This window comes from Aquila chrysaetos, chromosome 21, assembly GCF_900496995.4.
Source record: "Aquila chrysaetos chrysaetos chromosome 21, bAquChr1.4, whole genome shotgun sequence".
Classification (NCBI taxonomy): domain Eukaryota; kingdom Metazoa; phylum Chordata; class Aves; order Accipitriformes; family Accipitridae; genus Aquila; species Aquila chrysaetos.
Window position 1 is genome coordinate 2,683,425 of NC_044024.1, and position 14,543 is coordinate 2,697,967.

At 43.0% G+C, this 14,543-nt stretch overlaps 1 long non-coding RNA gene across 2 annotated transcripts in view; it reads right to left on the reverse strand.

Moving 5' to 3' along the window:
• Positions 1-12,513: 12,513 nt before the first annotated feature.
• Positions 12,514-14,543, reverse strand: part of LOC115333712 — an 88,596-nt gene continuing 86,566 nt past the window's right edge. For both annotated transcript variants that reach the window (XR_003920902.1, XR_003920903.1), the window contains one exon: positions 12,514-13,613. This is a non-coding gene — a long non-coding RNA (uncharacterized LOC115333712). The remainder of the gene's footprint in view (positions 13,614-14,543) is intronic.

Consider the following 14,543-nt stretch of genomic DNA (forward strand, 5'->3'; position numbering starts at 1 on the left):
ATTCAATAGAGAGGAAAAGGAACATTACATGAAAAAAACAAAACTTAATAAGCCATGACATTGATGAGGTCACTTAAAGTCAATATTTCATTAGATGTGTTAATTACATATGATAACACAAGGACTAGATAAAGATATGGAAGAACAAGACATATACATTCAGAAAGTTTCAACACTGATACTATTTTATATGCATTGATAATTGATTTTATGTGCTTACAAAGAAGTACATTTAATGGAATTAGCCATTGGGAGTTTTCAGGAAATAGTTTTACAGATCTAGAAAAGTCCAGGGCTCCTCTGGAGTCTGTTTCAAGACCTTTGTGTTCATTAACATGTAGACTTTACGCTTACCCATCCAAGTCGGTTGATTTTTAAGGAAATTCATGGAAGTGTCAGAACTGCAGTACCCATGTAGAGACCCATGTCCCAGTGCCTTTGGCTGCCTTGCCCCTGCCAGGGGTGCTTGCTGGGTTGCTGCTCACCTGCTCCAGGGTCAGCACCACAGAGGCGGCTGACCAGCAGTGACTAACCTGCCACAAGCCACTGTCCTCTCCTGCCAGCCCGCACACATCTGGTGGGAAAGCCAGTCCTCCAAAATGTGATGTTTCTGGTGATTACTGCCGCCGGGCCAGAGCTGTCTTCGCAACCCACCTGAAGGCACCTCATCGGTGGCTTTAGTAAAGTCCCAGAAGTGGCACTTCAGGACATGGGTTAGTGGGCATGGTGGTGTTGGGTTGACGGTTGGACTCGGTGATCTTAAAGGTCTTTTCCAACCTAAACAATTCTATGATTCCATGACTTTGGGTCCGAGGACATCATGTAGCAGCTAGCCTGTCTCCCTTCACCAGCTGCTGCTCCTGCTCACAGCACATACTACTGCCTTTCTTCCAGGTGTAGCTACTTCTTATGGACATAAATTCCTCTTCATTCCTTGCCCTACCACCCACCTCTAGGCAGTTTGCTTCTGTCCCTCTCATGGGTCCTGATGACACATTTTCCATCATTCTGTGCCTGCTGCAGCCCTGAGCGACCTCAGCACGATCCAATGTAGGCACATTTCACCAGAGACTTAAGGACATTGCCGTGGCTAGGCTGGCTCTCCTCACCGCTCAAAGGTATTTAAGACTACAGGTATCTGCTGAAATCGCTCTGCAGAAAACTGTCTTACTAGTAAATCTTACCAGTCACATGCAAAAGGCTGTTTTCTCAGGTCTGTAGTATATGCATCTCTTCCCTTCTCTGCACTGAAGAAAAGCTGGACAGTACACTTACTCTGCAGAGCATCACCCACTGAACACCCTCACCAGCAATTGAGCGTCCCTTCTCTTTAACACAAGTCTCACTGGGCCCCTCAGATTGTCACTGCGTTTGCTGAGCCACACATTGCCAGACAGATGAGAAGTCAGTGTTTGTAGGATGGAAGTGACTCTTTATTGCTAGTTTATCTGTTAAAGTGCTTCCTGTGCAACTTACGCACTGCTGCAAAGTCAAACCCTGGTCCAGTTGGTTCCCAAAGCAATGAGTTAGATGGGCTGATGCAATTTTTTTTTTTTTAATTCCACTCTAGCCCAATCCAGCTAAATTCTCCACTCCTTTCCAACGAACACGGCCCACGATCATGTCTGCTCCATGACGTGAGCTACAAAAAACCTTTCAGAGGAAGCACTGTGCCCCAGGGTCAATGGCAGTGGTGGAGGTCTCCCCAGCGTTCCTGCCGCTTAGTTCCTCCACGCCTGGCAAGAGAGCACCACTGCCGCCCCTGCTCTCACCCCCATCATCTTTCCATTGAATTGACCCACTTCGGTCTGGACACCAGCTCAGAAGAAGAGTACAGCTGTAGCCCAACGGGCAAGAGCAACACTCCCAACGGAAGGAAAATAGTTATAGTTGCGACCGATTGCTTAGTTGCTCAAAATTAGGCAGATGCTTAAATGTTCAGCTGAGACCACGTCAAAGAGAAAGGCTAAAATTTGGAGAGGGGGAAAAGATGTGAGCAACACTTGCAGATGGTGTGAAAAATTTATTTCTTTACTGTGCACAGTCCTACAGCGGGTCCTGGCTGCAAGTATTATTTTCTTCATCTGAAGTATGTACAGAAAGATGATGGCTTTTTGTAGGGAGTAATTCTTGAGCAAGGTTTCTGTAACAGCACTTATGACTGGTGATGCAAGTGTGGGGGAGAATCAGGGCTGCGGTCTTTAAGGATTTCACTAGGATTAATGTTCAACTAAAAGTTAGAAAACAAGTAGATTAGATTTTAGCAGAGCAACGTTGGGAGACTAAGTGCAGGGTGAAATTCAACATGATAAAGCTGGGGAGAGAAAGGACACGGAGGAAATAGAAAGTGTTCAAAGATAAATTAATGTATGCCCAAGGGTTATGCATACCACCTCACAGTAATTGCACAGGGAATGTTCAAGTTGTTTTTTTTCTATTTTATTTTTAAAGCCAGTGTGAAGGAACATAGAAATGTAAAAGTAATCAACAGTGGGGAAAAAAGGCAGACAAGTTATAAAACATCAAATACAGAGCAGGGTTGGAACAATTGCATAATGAAGTTGAGAGCATAAAAAGTGATAAAAAAAAGCAAAGGCAATGAATGAAAGGAAACTTTACAGGTAGGTAAAATAAAATTAGAACAGTTTTCAGGTACAGCACAGAAAGAAGATGCTGGAAAAGCAGTCCAGATATCTGCCAGAGCTAGGGTAAGACATTGTCCAAAGAAATGACCTTGTTAAAAGACTGAAGTATTGCTTTATGAACTGGAAAGTAACTAAGATTTAAACCTTCTCACAGAAGACAGCACAGAAGAAATAAGTCCCACTGTTTTCTGTACTGATGTTTAATGTATGTCCTAAGGAACCTTCCAGGCAGCATGATGATGGCTGCTGGGCAAACATCTGCAACAAGCTGACCTGGTCCTGAGGACAAGGTGAGAGGCAAACACCACCCTTTGCCAAGAGGCCTCCCAACCACAGTGAGCTCAGGTAGCCACAACCATCCAGCAGGAACACACAGGCCTGCCAGAATCCAAGACTTCCTATGGCAAGTCCTTTCTTCAGAAAGTCCTAACATGAAACAGGTTCCAAAGCAACAGCCCTCAGAAAGGGCAAAAGAAACATTCACAACTTTCACAGAGAGAAGCTGTCTTGCCAATTCACAACCCTAATGGGAAGGAACGGAGTTTGCATTTCACTCTGAAGTCACTAAGTTCCTCCCTGATGGAAGAGTTTCAAATTAATGGACTAATGCACATGACCTTACAGGTCAGGTAGACATTTCCTGTGTCCCAGGGGACACCATGCATGTAATAAGGTGCACTACAGATGTTGGCCATATTTTCCTCCTTGGACCTTCCCAAGGGAGAGCTCTTCGCTCCCAGAGGCCAGGTAGAGCTTACCAAGGCAGGCAAACACACGTTACCCCCAGCCCAGCAAGGGACACCTCTGCTACTGCCCCACATCAGACAAAGGTAACCTCCACAATCTGGTGTCTACCATCAGCTGCACCCCAGCCACACTGGGGCTGAAGGTGTCTTATTGTGTTTTCTTTGGAGAACAGCTCAAATCCTTTAGTTGAACCCTATTTTCAGTGCTATAGAGCTTGAAGGACACATTCTTCCAGAATTGAAGATGCTGTTTCAACCTTTCCTTTCATTCATGCAATCTCTTCTATTAAAGTAACACTTTACTGAAATAGACTCAAAAGAAGCAGTGGCTGAGTCACGGGGACTAAAACACTGACAACATATTCAGAAGCCAACCGGGGATCAAGCATTTCAGCCAGCCTTCCTCCACAGATCAACCTTTCTGCCCAAGTCTAAAACAAGTATTAGTAGTTTTACGGTCTTCTCAGGTGGTAAAGGCATCAACAGGAGACGGAAAGCAGAAATAGGACAGAAGTGGTAGATTTGGTTCACTGTGCTTTTTATTTGACTTCTAGGTGGTGGCCAGGCTCTTCTGCCTCTAGACACAATATATTTTTTTCCTTTCCTGTAAAGGCACAAGGGGTAATTTAGTCATTAAGAACACAGGGGTTTACACTTTACCTGTCAAACTAGCATGGTAGCCTCAAACATGATTCAAACACTCACCCAGGCAATTCTCTGAAGATTCCCCATCCCTCCCTCTTTGCAGGCTATCCCAGCGCTAGGCATTATTTGCAGGGACAGATGCTGAGCTAGTTCCAGCACTGACTCCTGAGTACAGTGTCTGCTCCGTGGTTCTCCCAACAGGAGGGGGCAGGACACCAAACGTTAGCATTTGCGTTTATCAAGTTGCCTCAGTTGTACTTTGAGCCTCAAGGTAATTTTAAAAATTAAAGAAACATCCTTGTTTTGGTATCTTGGTTTTACAAGTATTTCAATGACTAAGGAGAACCATAAAGAAGTCACAGATATTTTGTGCCCTACGACTCTTTCTTTGAAGTGGTAAAAAAAACCCCAGCAGGTCTTTTACCTCCTATGCTTTTCTAAAAAGGGGAAGCTACCTGGTCTGAGAGCTCTGTATCTTCCTTTCTGCTGCCACTAGAGGGAGAAACCTATTCCTGGGATCTCATGGCTCCTAGACTATTTTTGGAACGGAATCAGAATTATTTCTGTTATGTGGAAAAACGTTTGTCCCTGTGCCATAAGCACAGATAACACAAATGGAGAGCCTCTAAAAATGAAGTGGGATAAACATTCACCCCCTGCCCCCCCACCCTCATATAAACTCCAATTACAATCCTCAAACCTTGTGAATTTAAACACTGCTGCAATTGTTCTTCTTTGCTGGTAATACAAATCCTTCTACTGTGTTTACTCCCATTGCATCCAGGGCAGGGGAGGCCAAACAGGAAGAAAGGAGAATACTGGGTTTCTATCAATATAGGAACAAAGGGTGTTTTCTAGTGGCTTAAACTGATTCCGATTGAAAAACCATAAAATTTTCTATCAGCTGTAAGGAACACTGGAAATTCATTCTGGACTAAAAAAAAAATCCTAAAGTAACATTTAAATAAACTAAGAATTCCAGAACAATCACCCCTTCCTCTTCTTACCCTAATTCAGCTGAAAAACTCATATTGATGAGTACTACTGATGTCACTATATTTTAAACACTTGAACTAATAATGATTGCTTTTGATAAGTATTTATAGCAGTGACAAGGTCATTCTAGTGGTATGGAAAGTGTCTTTGCAAAACATTTTCAAACATGGGTGCAAAAAACTTTACCAATGAAATCCACCCTCCCTGCTTAAGCATGACGTCTCAGCCTCAGACATGCTGAGTAACCACCGAAATGTGCTTTCAAATATGGGCTGCTGGTGGCCACCAATGAGCAACGAGACCTGGCTTCATGACACAGAACATGACACTCTCACAGGGAAAAAAGGCCATTTTCCCAGACAACGAGGCAGTTTGCAGACTGAAGGCTTGACCACATTCTTTCTGGGATACTCATTGTCCTTTTTCTCTCCAAAAAGGAGCAGCAACACTGACCCTTAAGGTCATGAAGAATGAATCTTTGCAAATCTTAGACTTAATTGAATGGCAGGTGCAAATAATACCACATTCCTAGAGAAAAACTTACCCCCACATCATTCCTTCCTACCCTTTAAAGGCAGCTGCAAAGGGGCTCTGTTAACTAATCACAAAATAATGTCATTTGGAAGGGGTTTCTGAAGGCTTTCTGGTTGAACCCCTTGTTGAAAACAGGGCCAACTTCAAAGGCAGAGCCTCTTCCATTCAAGCTTTGGGCATTGACTTCTTCACTGCAAGGACACACTGGTGACTTATGTTCTGCTTTCCCACCAGGACCCCCAGGTCTTTGCCTGCAAAGCTGCTTCTCAGCCAGTCTCCAGCCTGTACGGTTGCATGGAGTTACTCCAGACCAGGTGCAGGACTTTGTATTGTCTATGACGGCCTTCATGAGGGTCATGAGCTCATTTCTCCAACCTGCCAAGACTGTGTTGGAGGGCAGTCCTGTCCTTTGACTTGCTGACTACTTCCCCCAGTTTGGTGTCATCCCCACAGCCATCTCATGTCTACAGAGCCATAGATCCTTTAGGTACAGTACCAGGGCCAGAAGACTGGCTAAACCCACCCAAATAGGAAAAGCTTTTCCTGGTTCATCTGTCCCAACCTCCTACTGCTGCAGCCAAGGTTTAGCAGCTAAGCCCTCCTACGTCCGCTGAGTTTCATCCTAAAGAAATTTAAGTATCTTGCCTACACAGTTTTGACTGGAAGGCTACCAGTCACTGTTTGCTCTTTGGTCAGACTGTCCTATAGCTCAGGCCTTGTTAGGCTAGTTATTGTTTTCCATCAACACACTCAGCCTAAGCTCTGCCTCTCCTCACCATGGACTAATCCAAGAAAACCTTGTTATTCTAACTCTCATACAAATAATACGAAAAAAGTGCAAGATGAGCAAACCGACTGATGGCTTCCACCTGCAGAGGCTGGCACTGAGGCATGGGGAGGAGAAGCAGATCCTCCCCCATCAGCCACACACCTGGGGAGCCAAAGGATCAAGTAAAACATGCTTTTCTCTTTCTGCTGCTTTACTTGATGCTTTTTCAGACCAGCTGCAATACCTCCCTTACTGAATGCAAGGTCATTTTAGCACTGTTTCTGTAAAAGAGGCTGGAAGCTAAAATTGTTAAAAGTTCTAACTCATGACCCATCGTGTCTACAGTATTTTGTTGTTGTCATTGTTGTGAGGATGACAGGGTTTGGGATTTAAAAACTGCAGCTGTATTTGTTTGACGCAAGTGATTTTCTTTTCCTGTGACAATTTCATATCAGAAAGCTTAAGACAACATAACAGATTTTTTTCCCCCCTTTTGTGTGCTTGTGTCTATATACATGTACACATATATATAAAATAGAAAACATTCCACAGTAAATATTCCTTTCTGAAAGGATTTCCACCAGCCTTGCAAAATAACAGCATATGCAGTATGTATGTCACTCAAACATTTCCTTTAACCACAAAGTTTGTGTCAAAAATCTGTTCTGAAACAACTCTACAATGTGTACTTCATATAACCCTGAATTACAGGTTAGGCTACATTTTAAGTATGAAATATTAAGTGAGATCATAATAGTTAAATCACTCCATTGTCATTCCAACACTAACTCAGGTTGGCAGAGCTCATGCTCAATGATGTCACCATTTATACCTTGCTGCAGTTGCGAGCAGAGCCCAGTTCGCATAAATTAGCTTCGATCGATGAAAAGTATTAACGTTTTTTATTTTTACCTTGGAGCGCACTTTGAATTATCAGTTGCTTTTTAGTGTTTTAAAAATGCATACGGGTGAGTTAAGTGACAGGTTAAAATATACTGCAGTGACAAACTGCAGAAGCGCGGGCAGTGTGCTGCAAGCCAAAGGGACTGGAGATGACAAACACCCCTCCCAATCAGCAACACTTTGATAATGTCCAAAAAGTGCCATCCAATTTGCAAGGTTGGAAAGACTATCAAAGCCCAGCCCTGAAATAGCAAGGACAGCTGTAGGATGGATTTCACCATCCTTCCACACATTAAACACCGTCCCACTTTGCATCAACTCCCACTGAAATAAATAACTCAAGAACTATGCAACATAAATAACAGCAGAATGGTTAGGAAAAAAAAAAATCATCTCTCCTTCTTCTAAAAATAGCTTCCTTTTGGCTAAGTTGATCCTTTATGTCTTTCCTTGAGAAAGTGGTGATGAACAGAATACTGATCAGGAATCACTAGCAGAGGCTGCCTCAGGAGCATCATTAAGAGGCACATTTCTCCCACAGCCTCCTGTTTTTCAGACGGAGGAGAGGGTATTTTCCATCTCCTTTTTCTCAAGGTTGGAACAGTGACTGCCCACTCCCTGCTCTTCTTCATCCATTCAGCTCTCAAGGCTTTCTCTACCCAAGACGTGCCTCTGCGCACACAGAAAGCTCTGCTCAGTGCCTCTCTCGGGCTGGCTGAGCTTCTGAGCTCCCACGAGAAATCCAGCACAGCCCCAGCACTGGCTTTGGTCTTGCAGAGAACTGCCAACAGGACCTACAGACACACCTGGGAGGGAAGCTGCATCTAAACCATCTTCAACAGTCCCTCACTGGGTCATCTCTTAACTCCGTGCCGTTAATTCTTACATTGACAAATGCAACGGTTACAGCCTGGCGGGGGTGAAGCTGAGGAACACCCACCCTCACGCTGCTCCATTTCCACAACAAAACTTCATGGATCAAGTGAAGTTCTCCTCACATCAGCACATTTCAAGTCAGACACAGCCACACTCAGTTCACACAGATAAGCCCTACTCCACCGTTTAGAGAGCTTTCTGTGGTTTGTCCCCAAAGCAGAAGAGACTTTAAAGTGAGTTTACATCTTAAAAAAAAATACAAAAATGAAAACTGATTTTAAAGGTGTTTGGAGGGGGACATCGCCATCCTCTCCTCCCGTGGGCCGTAGCCCCTGAGATTTGCAATGCTGTTGGGACTTCACCCCAAGACTGCGAGGGGATGGAGGGTTTGCTTTTCCATACAACACCCCGAGATCCTGTGGAAGAAGAGATTGGGCAATCAAAATGCCTTATTGTCCCACATTGCAATGTTTTCCAAATTCCCCGAAACACACTGAAATGGAGGAAAAAAGTCTGTGCTGGTGGTGTTTGAGCTATATAGGCTGCTAGGGAAGGGAATGACAGGAGTCAAATGCTGCGCTAAGCATACGCTTATAGCCAAATAAATGGACAAAAGGTCAAATCAAAGACTATCCACATTCGAGGTTTATTTCAGGACCCCTTCTTCTATCACTACTAGGGGAGCCACAGCCCTTTCAGAAACAAGCTGTTCCTGCTATTGCTGGCTTTGGACAAAAAGCATACTGCTGCTAACCTCTTACATAAAGTGAGCAGACAAACAGCTGAATTGCTGACCCCTAATGGCCTTTTCCCTAGGATTTGTGGGTTTGCACAAAGAAGCCAACATTTTACATGCAGCCCTCGATGGAGTTTGGAATTGTGCAGAAACCCTGTTTGCAGTGCACACTCTTAACCCAATTGTTTGTGTACAATGTTCCTCCTTTCTGATGCCAAACACTGTAGGTCTCCGGGTTATTTTTTTATTTATTTTTTTTTTTAAGCTGCTTGGCCATACACAACTTTGAAACCCTGCATATACCTCCACTCCCATTAACACTGCGATATAAGTACAAGCCTGCAGTCAGGGCTGTTCCTCTTTGTTACAGTCCATCCTCTTTTTTCAGCTGAGCAGTCAGAGCTCAGTAGATATAAACTCTAAAATTGCAAAACACTTCTCACTATAAATGTACAAGTTTTCTATGACTGAACGCAAGGAGCAGGCAGCAATATTCATCAGGTTTATTTTATGAGCGGGGGATCCTTAGCAAGAGCAGTCGACTCAGCCTGAGTTTTGAATAAAGAATTCTTTTCATCCTTATTTGCAAACCGATCGATTTAACAGATTATTATAGACTTCTGTTGATTGGCAACAGATATAAGACATCCGTAAGGAACTATCATCTCCCTTTGAATGGAAAGCCACAGGTAAAGCTCAGGCACAAGGTGCCAACCTGCAGTAAAGCAGCACCTTTCCATTAAACCACAGGCTAATCTGACTTACCCTGCTCAGCAAACCCCAGTGCCTCCAGCAGCCTGCCCCCATTAGATCCATTAAAACGGCTCAAACACAATGGTAAAACCATGCACTGTAGCAGGACATTCCAAGGACCAAACACTACCTGTTACCAACACACTGGATGCTTTTGAGCATCCCCAAGTAATCAAACCTCGCACCTCGGAGGATGAGAAAGTGAGAGCGATCCAACAGCCCAACTGGTATATTTACACAAGCTAAGGATGAAAGCACAGAACACCACAATACTCGAATTCAACAATAACAAAACAGCATTCAGGCATAACAGCCGGCACAAAAATCACCATTGTACGTTTGGTTTCCAATCGTTCGAGCTCTGAGCTACTAAAAACTACAGTATATACTATTCTGTACTGTTCAGCTATACTAAATCCTCCCTTTGCGTTTTTGTTTTAATTCAAAGACATAGTAATTGTTGTGAACACACAAAGTATTACCTGGAATAACACTTCAAATGCAAATTAAGGGCTCTGTAAAATTATTGTAACGCAAGAGTACCATGGTTTATTAACAGCAGATTTGCAAGGTTAATTTTCAATTATGTATTTCTTATTAGTTTCCTAGCTGTCTTGCTATTATTAAATTTAAAGAGGAAGATACTTTCAATGTGTCCAGCTTCTGTGGCATTATTACTGATAATTATTCCTATTTTCCAATTTGTGTTACTCTCGTGTCTTGCAAAATTTGTAATTAATGAGCAAATAATTATAGCAGCACTTACTAGAGCTGCTTTAGTTAAAGCTGTGTCAGCTTTTGCATTAGGATCCCCATTTTTCAAGGGTTTATAACTCAAGCATAAAAATTCACTCTGGGCAGAGCCTTGTCATAAGAGCTGCCTGCCGAGCATGACTTCTTTGTTTTTCAATGTTTCTAAGCAGCATTATTTGGTTCCTTTTTTAAGTTACGGACATTTAAAAAAATCTTAAACTTCCATGGACATTAAGTTTACAGCTCTCCATTTTTCTATGCTCCGGTGTCTCTGAAATAAAGACATTTTATTTTAAGGTGAAAGCATTCACCTTTAAAAAATATGAAATAAGATGCCTCAGCATCTCCAAAGACCAGAACCAGGTTTTTAAAGCCTGGTGGTCATTAGCTTTACAAAATAGACACAGAAGAGAGCTTGACATTCAGGGATGTTGATGCTGATCCCAACCAGTTAAGCATTCATGCACATAGTCAATTAAGGCACATGAGTGGTCCTTAGGAGTCAACAGGCCCGTCCACGCTCTCCGAGATGCACATGCATTCACTGCCCTGATTCAGCAAAACAAAGCGTTTCTTTTGACGCAAGTTTTAGGCTGTCCCTATTCACTGCAAACTGTTGTCCACACGCTTCGGAGAACTGAGCATCACAGGGTTCAGTTTGCAGGATGCCGAGGACCCCGCAGCCCTTAAACCCACAGGGCTTAAAAGGCTCAGCACCTACTTGATGAGGTGCTCAGCATCATGCAGCGTCCTGTCTGGTACCCATATAAAACTTGTCACAAAACTGTTGCTTCTCTTTTGTCTGGAAGAGGAAACCCAAAGGGGAAAAGCAGCAGATTCCAGAACACAAGGTTTGCTATACACCCCATACACTTTGCCACAAAATAAAACTTGGGAGAGCTCTAGAGCAAACAGATTCTGCAAAATTTAGACACTACAGGAGAACTCATCGCAGCTGCTTCCTCTAAACATCCTACACAGTTGGTCATCCAGAAAACACTGAACGCACCCCTTCATCCCCGCCTGGTCTTCTGTATGCCTCCTCCCGCAAAGAGCCTTGGAGCAGTCACCTAGCTCCTGGCAAACCGCTCTTGGAGCTGTTTGAACTCAATAACGAGTTTAATTAAAGCAAGACCACTGTAATTCAGCAAAAAGGGAGCAGCAACAAGTCAGCAGTGCTGTGCATATCAGCTTTAGTTCATTTTATGTAAACTTTAAAGAGCAGGGTGGATTAAGACACTTCCAGCAGCAAACAAACAGCAAAAATGCACACCAAAAAACCAAGTATTACTGGGAAACACAGTCAGAGATTAGACAAAAGCAGACAATGATGAGACCTACCTGCATCAGCTACAACAAGTCATGGAAAGCAAGGTTTGTCCTCTTGAAAATCCAGGCAACTTATCCCTTGAGCCTCCTCACCAGGAGAGGGGTATAGTGGGCTCAGTACACCTTTTATTTACTTTCCTTGGATTACCATAAGCTGAGGCTCTTCACACCCTTGTTTGGTATAATTATCTCCTCATGTCTGAGTTAATTTCTAATGAGGGGAACCTGTTTCTTAATCTGTTAGTCAACCCAGAGCCATGACACTGCAGCCTTTTACCACAATGACTAAGGGGGTGCAAATATACTTCTCACTGGTGCCATCCTCATGGCCAGGCCATATTTTACAAGCCCATACTACCATTAGCAAACCCACCAATAATTTGCAAACCTCGCCATGTTACAGGAAAGCTGATATCTTTATTTCTGCAAAGCACATATGCAGAGCCTGACCCAACTACAGCTGATGTTTTTAATCTATAATAAACCCTTGCCATATAAACCGACTGTTCCTCCTCATTTTAGGTGCCTGTCTACCTTTCAGGTAAAGATTTCTTTTGCTGACCTAGTGCCATGAGCTTCCCTAGTTAAGATTAGTTTGCTAAATCTAGTCAGAGGAATCTATATGTGTTGATATTCCCTAGTTGCTGATGGCCTCGCATTTTGACTGTAACCATGGTGCTGCTGGATTTATCATGGCTGCATGGCACAATGTGTATCTCATTATTCTTTCCTGGCAGCTTTGTATAGCTTTTATTTAGCTGTAAAAATAATTTACATTTCTTGAGCATCTGAATTAAAGATAAAATAGAACTATGACATCAAGAGCTGGAGATTTTATGCAAATTTATTTGTAAATATAAATCACATTTAGAATGCAAAATTACACACATGTCTTCTACAAATCGCCCATCTCTTAAAGAAATGAATTCTTTACTTTTTTAAGAATAATGCCTTAACATATTATCTACATAGTTGCAAGGGGAATGGAAATTCAGTAGAAAATCCAAAGTGAAATTTGGGTACCCTGGGTTGTCGATGAGATCTGTTATGTGACAAGGAATTTTTTCACCTCTACGTCACTGACTTGAAATTGCCTCAGGTCGCCAGCCCGTGGCACTCTCCATCAGCTGCTCCGGGCCTGGGATGAAGTTCTGGCTCCACTGAAGTCATGGGCAAACTCTTGCTTGGTTTCACTGGGGTCATGATGTTGAGCTGTGCTGTGATGCACAGGAACGCAGCGACATCACGACTCCACCTCATAGGGCTCACGCACCCACGTCACACACACACCCCAAGCACCTGGTCCAAAAGGCGTGTTATTCAAATATTCCAGAATAACGTTCCTGGGAAAACCCAGCTGCTTGCATCTAACTCCAATACACCCGAGCACTGTAAATCCAGGTGATTTTTATTGTCTTTTGAGATTTCAGAATGGTATAGAATTATTTTTTAAAGTGGGATACAAGTAATGGGGTTTTTTTCTGACTATAAAGCCGCTTTGAGCAAATAATCTAACAGTAGTTATTTTGATTTCAAAATGATCATAGATTGTGAATACAAATATGGCTTTATAAAATTTCTTTTAAAACTTTTCACAGTTTCTTTCTGCTCTAACCTCAGGCTTTTCCTTTTAGACCCTTCTGGTGCTTGGTTATTTTAACATTGTCTCCTCTTACACAAGATCTCTGCTTTGTATTCATGGGGAAAAAAATCAGTGGTTGTTTTCTTGATTTTCCAATAGAATAATCCATACGAGTCTCAGTTTTGATGAACAATTCTAGTAAAACATCCCTTCTACTTGGTGGAAGCAGCATCCAAACCAGCTCAGAAATCTTCATGCTTCCCATCCTTGTGCCACACTGAATTCTCCACTGCGCAGTCCTATTCCCATTGCACTTTATCCCCCAAAAATAGTGGAGAACTGTTCCCTAAGGAAAAAAAAAAAGGCATAAAAATATTAACTGCCAATGCCCTGCTCTTTCTTCAGCTCTTCTTCCATGTTGGGGCCAAGTAGAACTCTCGAATCAAAAATAACACAGAAAATGTCTTCTCCTTTAGTCAGAAAGCAGTTCTGCAGGGTGTTTGCCCCGCTGAACCTGTGTAATCCACACCACCCAAATTTCTGAGCCTCTGTTCAATATACTGCAGATAAAAGCATTCAGCTGTGTTTTGCTATGTCTCGCAGATCACTTGTAGACAAAGTCAGCTATCATGCCGGACATACTAAAATAGTTATTTAAGCACTTCGTACTAACTGACGTGCGGTTTAACTTTGCCTCTTGCCTGCCGCGCAGCGCTGCTTGGCTTTCTGTGCGTACAGCCGGGGTGAACCGCAGGACAAAACCCTTCCCCTTTGCATTTCTCCTGCCTGCAGCTTGCCTGCCAGCCCAGACAGCGAAAGTCTGCCTGCGGAGCACCTCGGGAGCCCTTTGAGTTTCCGAGATGATTTTTAATTACAGATTTGGGCATTCAGCAGCCGACAGGTTGATCCGGACACCAACACCTCTAAGGATTTGCTAAGACTGAAAAACTCAAGTCCCCCCCCCTGACTGTTATCACACGTGCTGTTATCACTGCTTTAGGGGCATCCCTACTCGCCTGTACGAACGGTACCTCAACAGCACAGTCAGTGATAGAGTTGGGAGCACAAGGAACACAGGCTCAGGTAAATTTTGCCTTTCAAATTGTAAGCAATAACACATGTTTTAAATTTGTTTGGTTTTTTGTTTTGTTTTTTTTTTTAAATTTCACCTTCTGAGAAACTGCACAGGGAAGAAGCTCCAGGATTACAATAGAAAATATTCATAAAATGATTCTTTAGCATTTACCAGTTAGAAACTTCTGTAGATGTTTTTAAC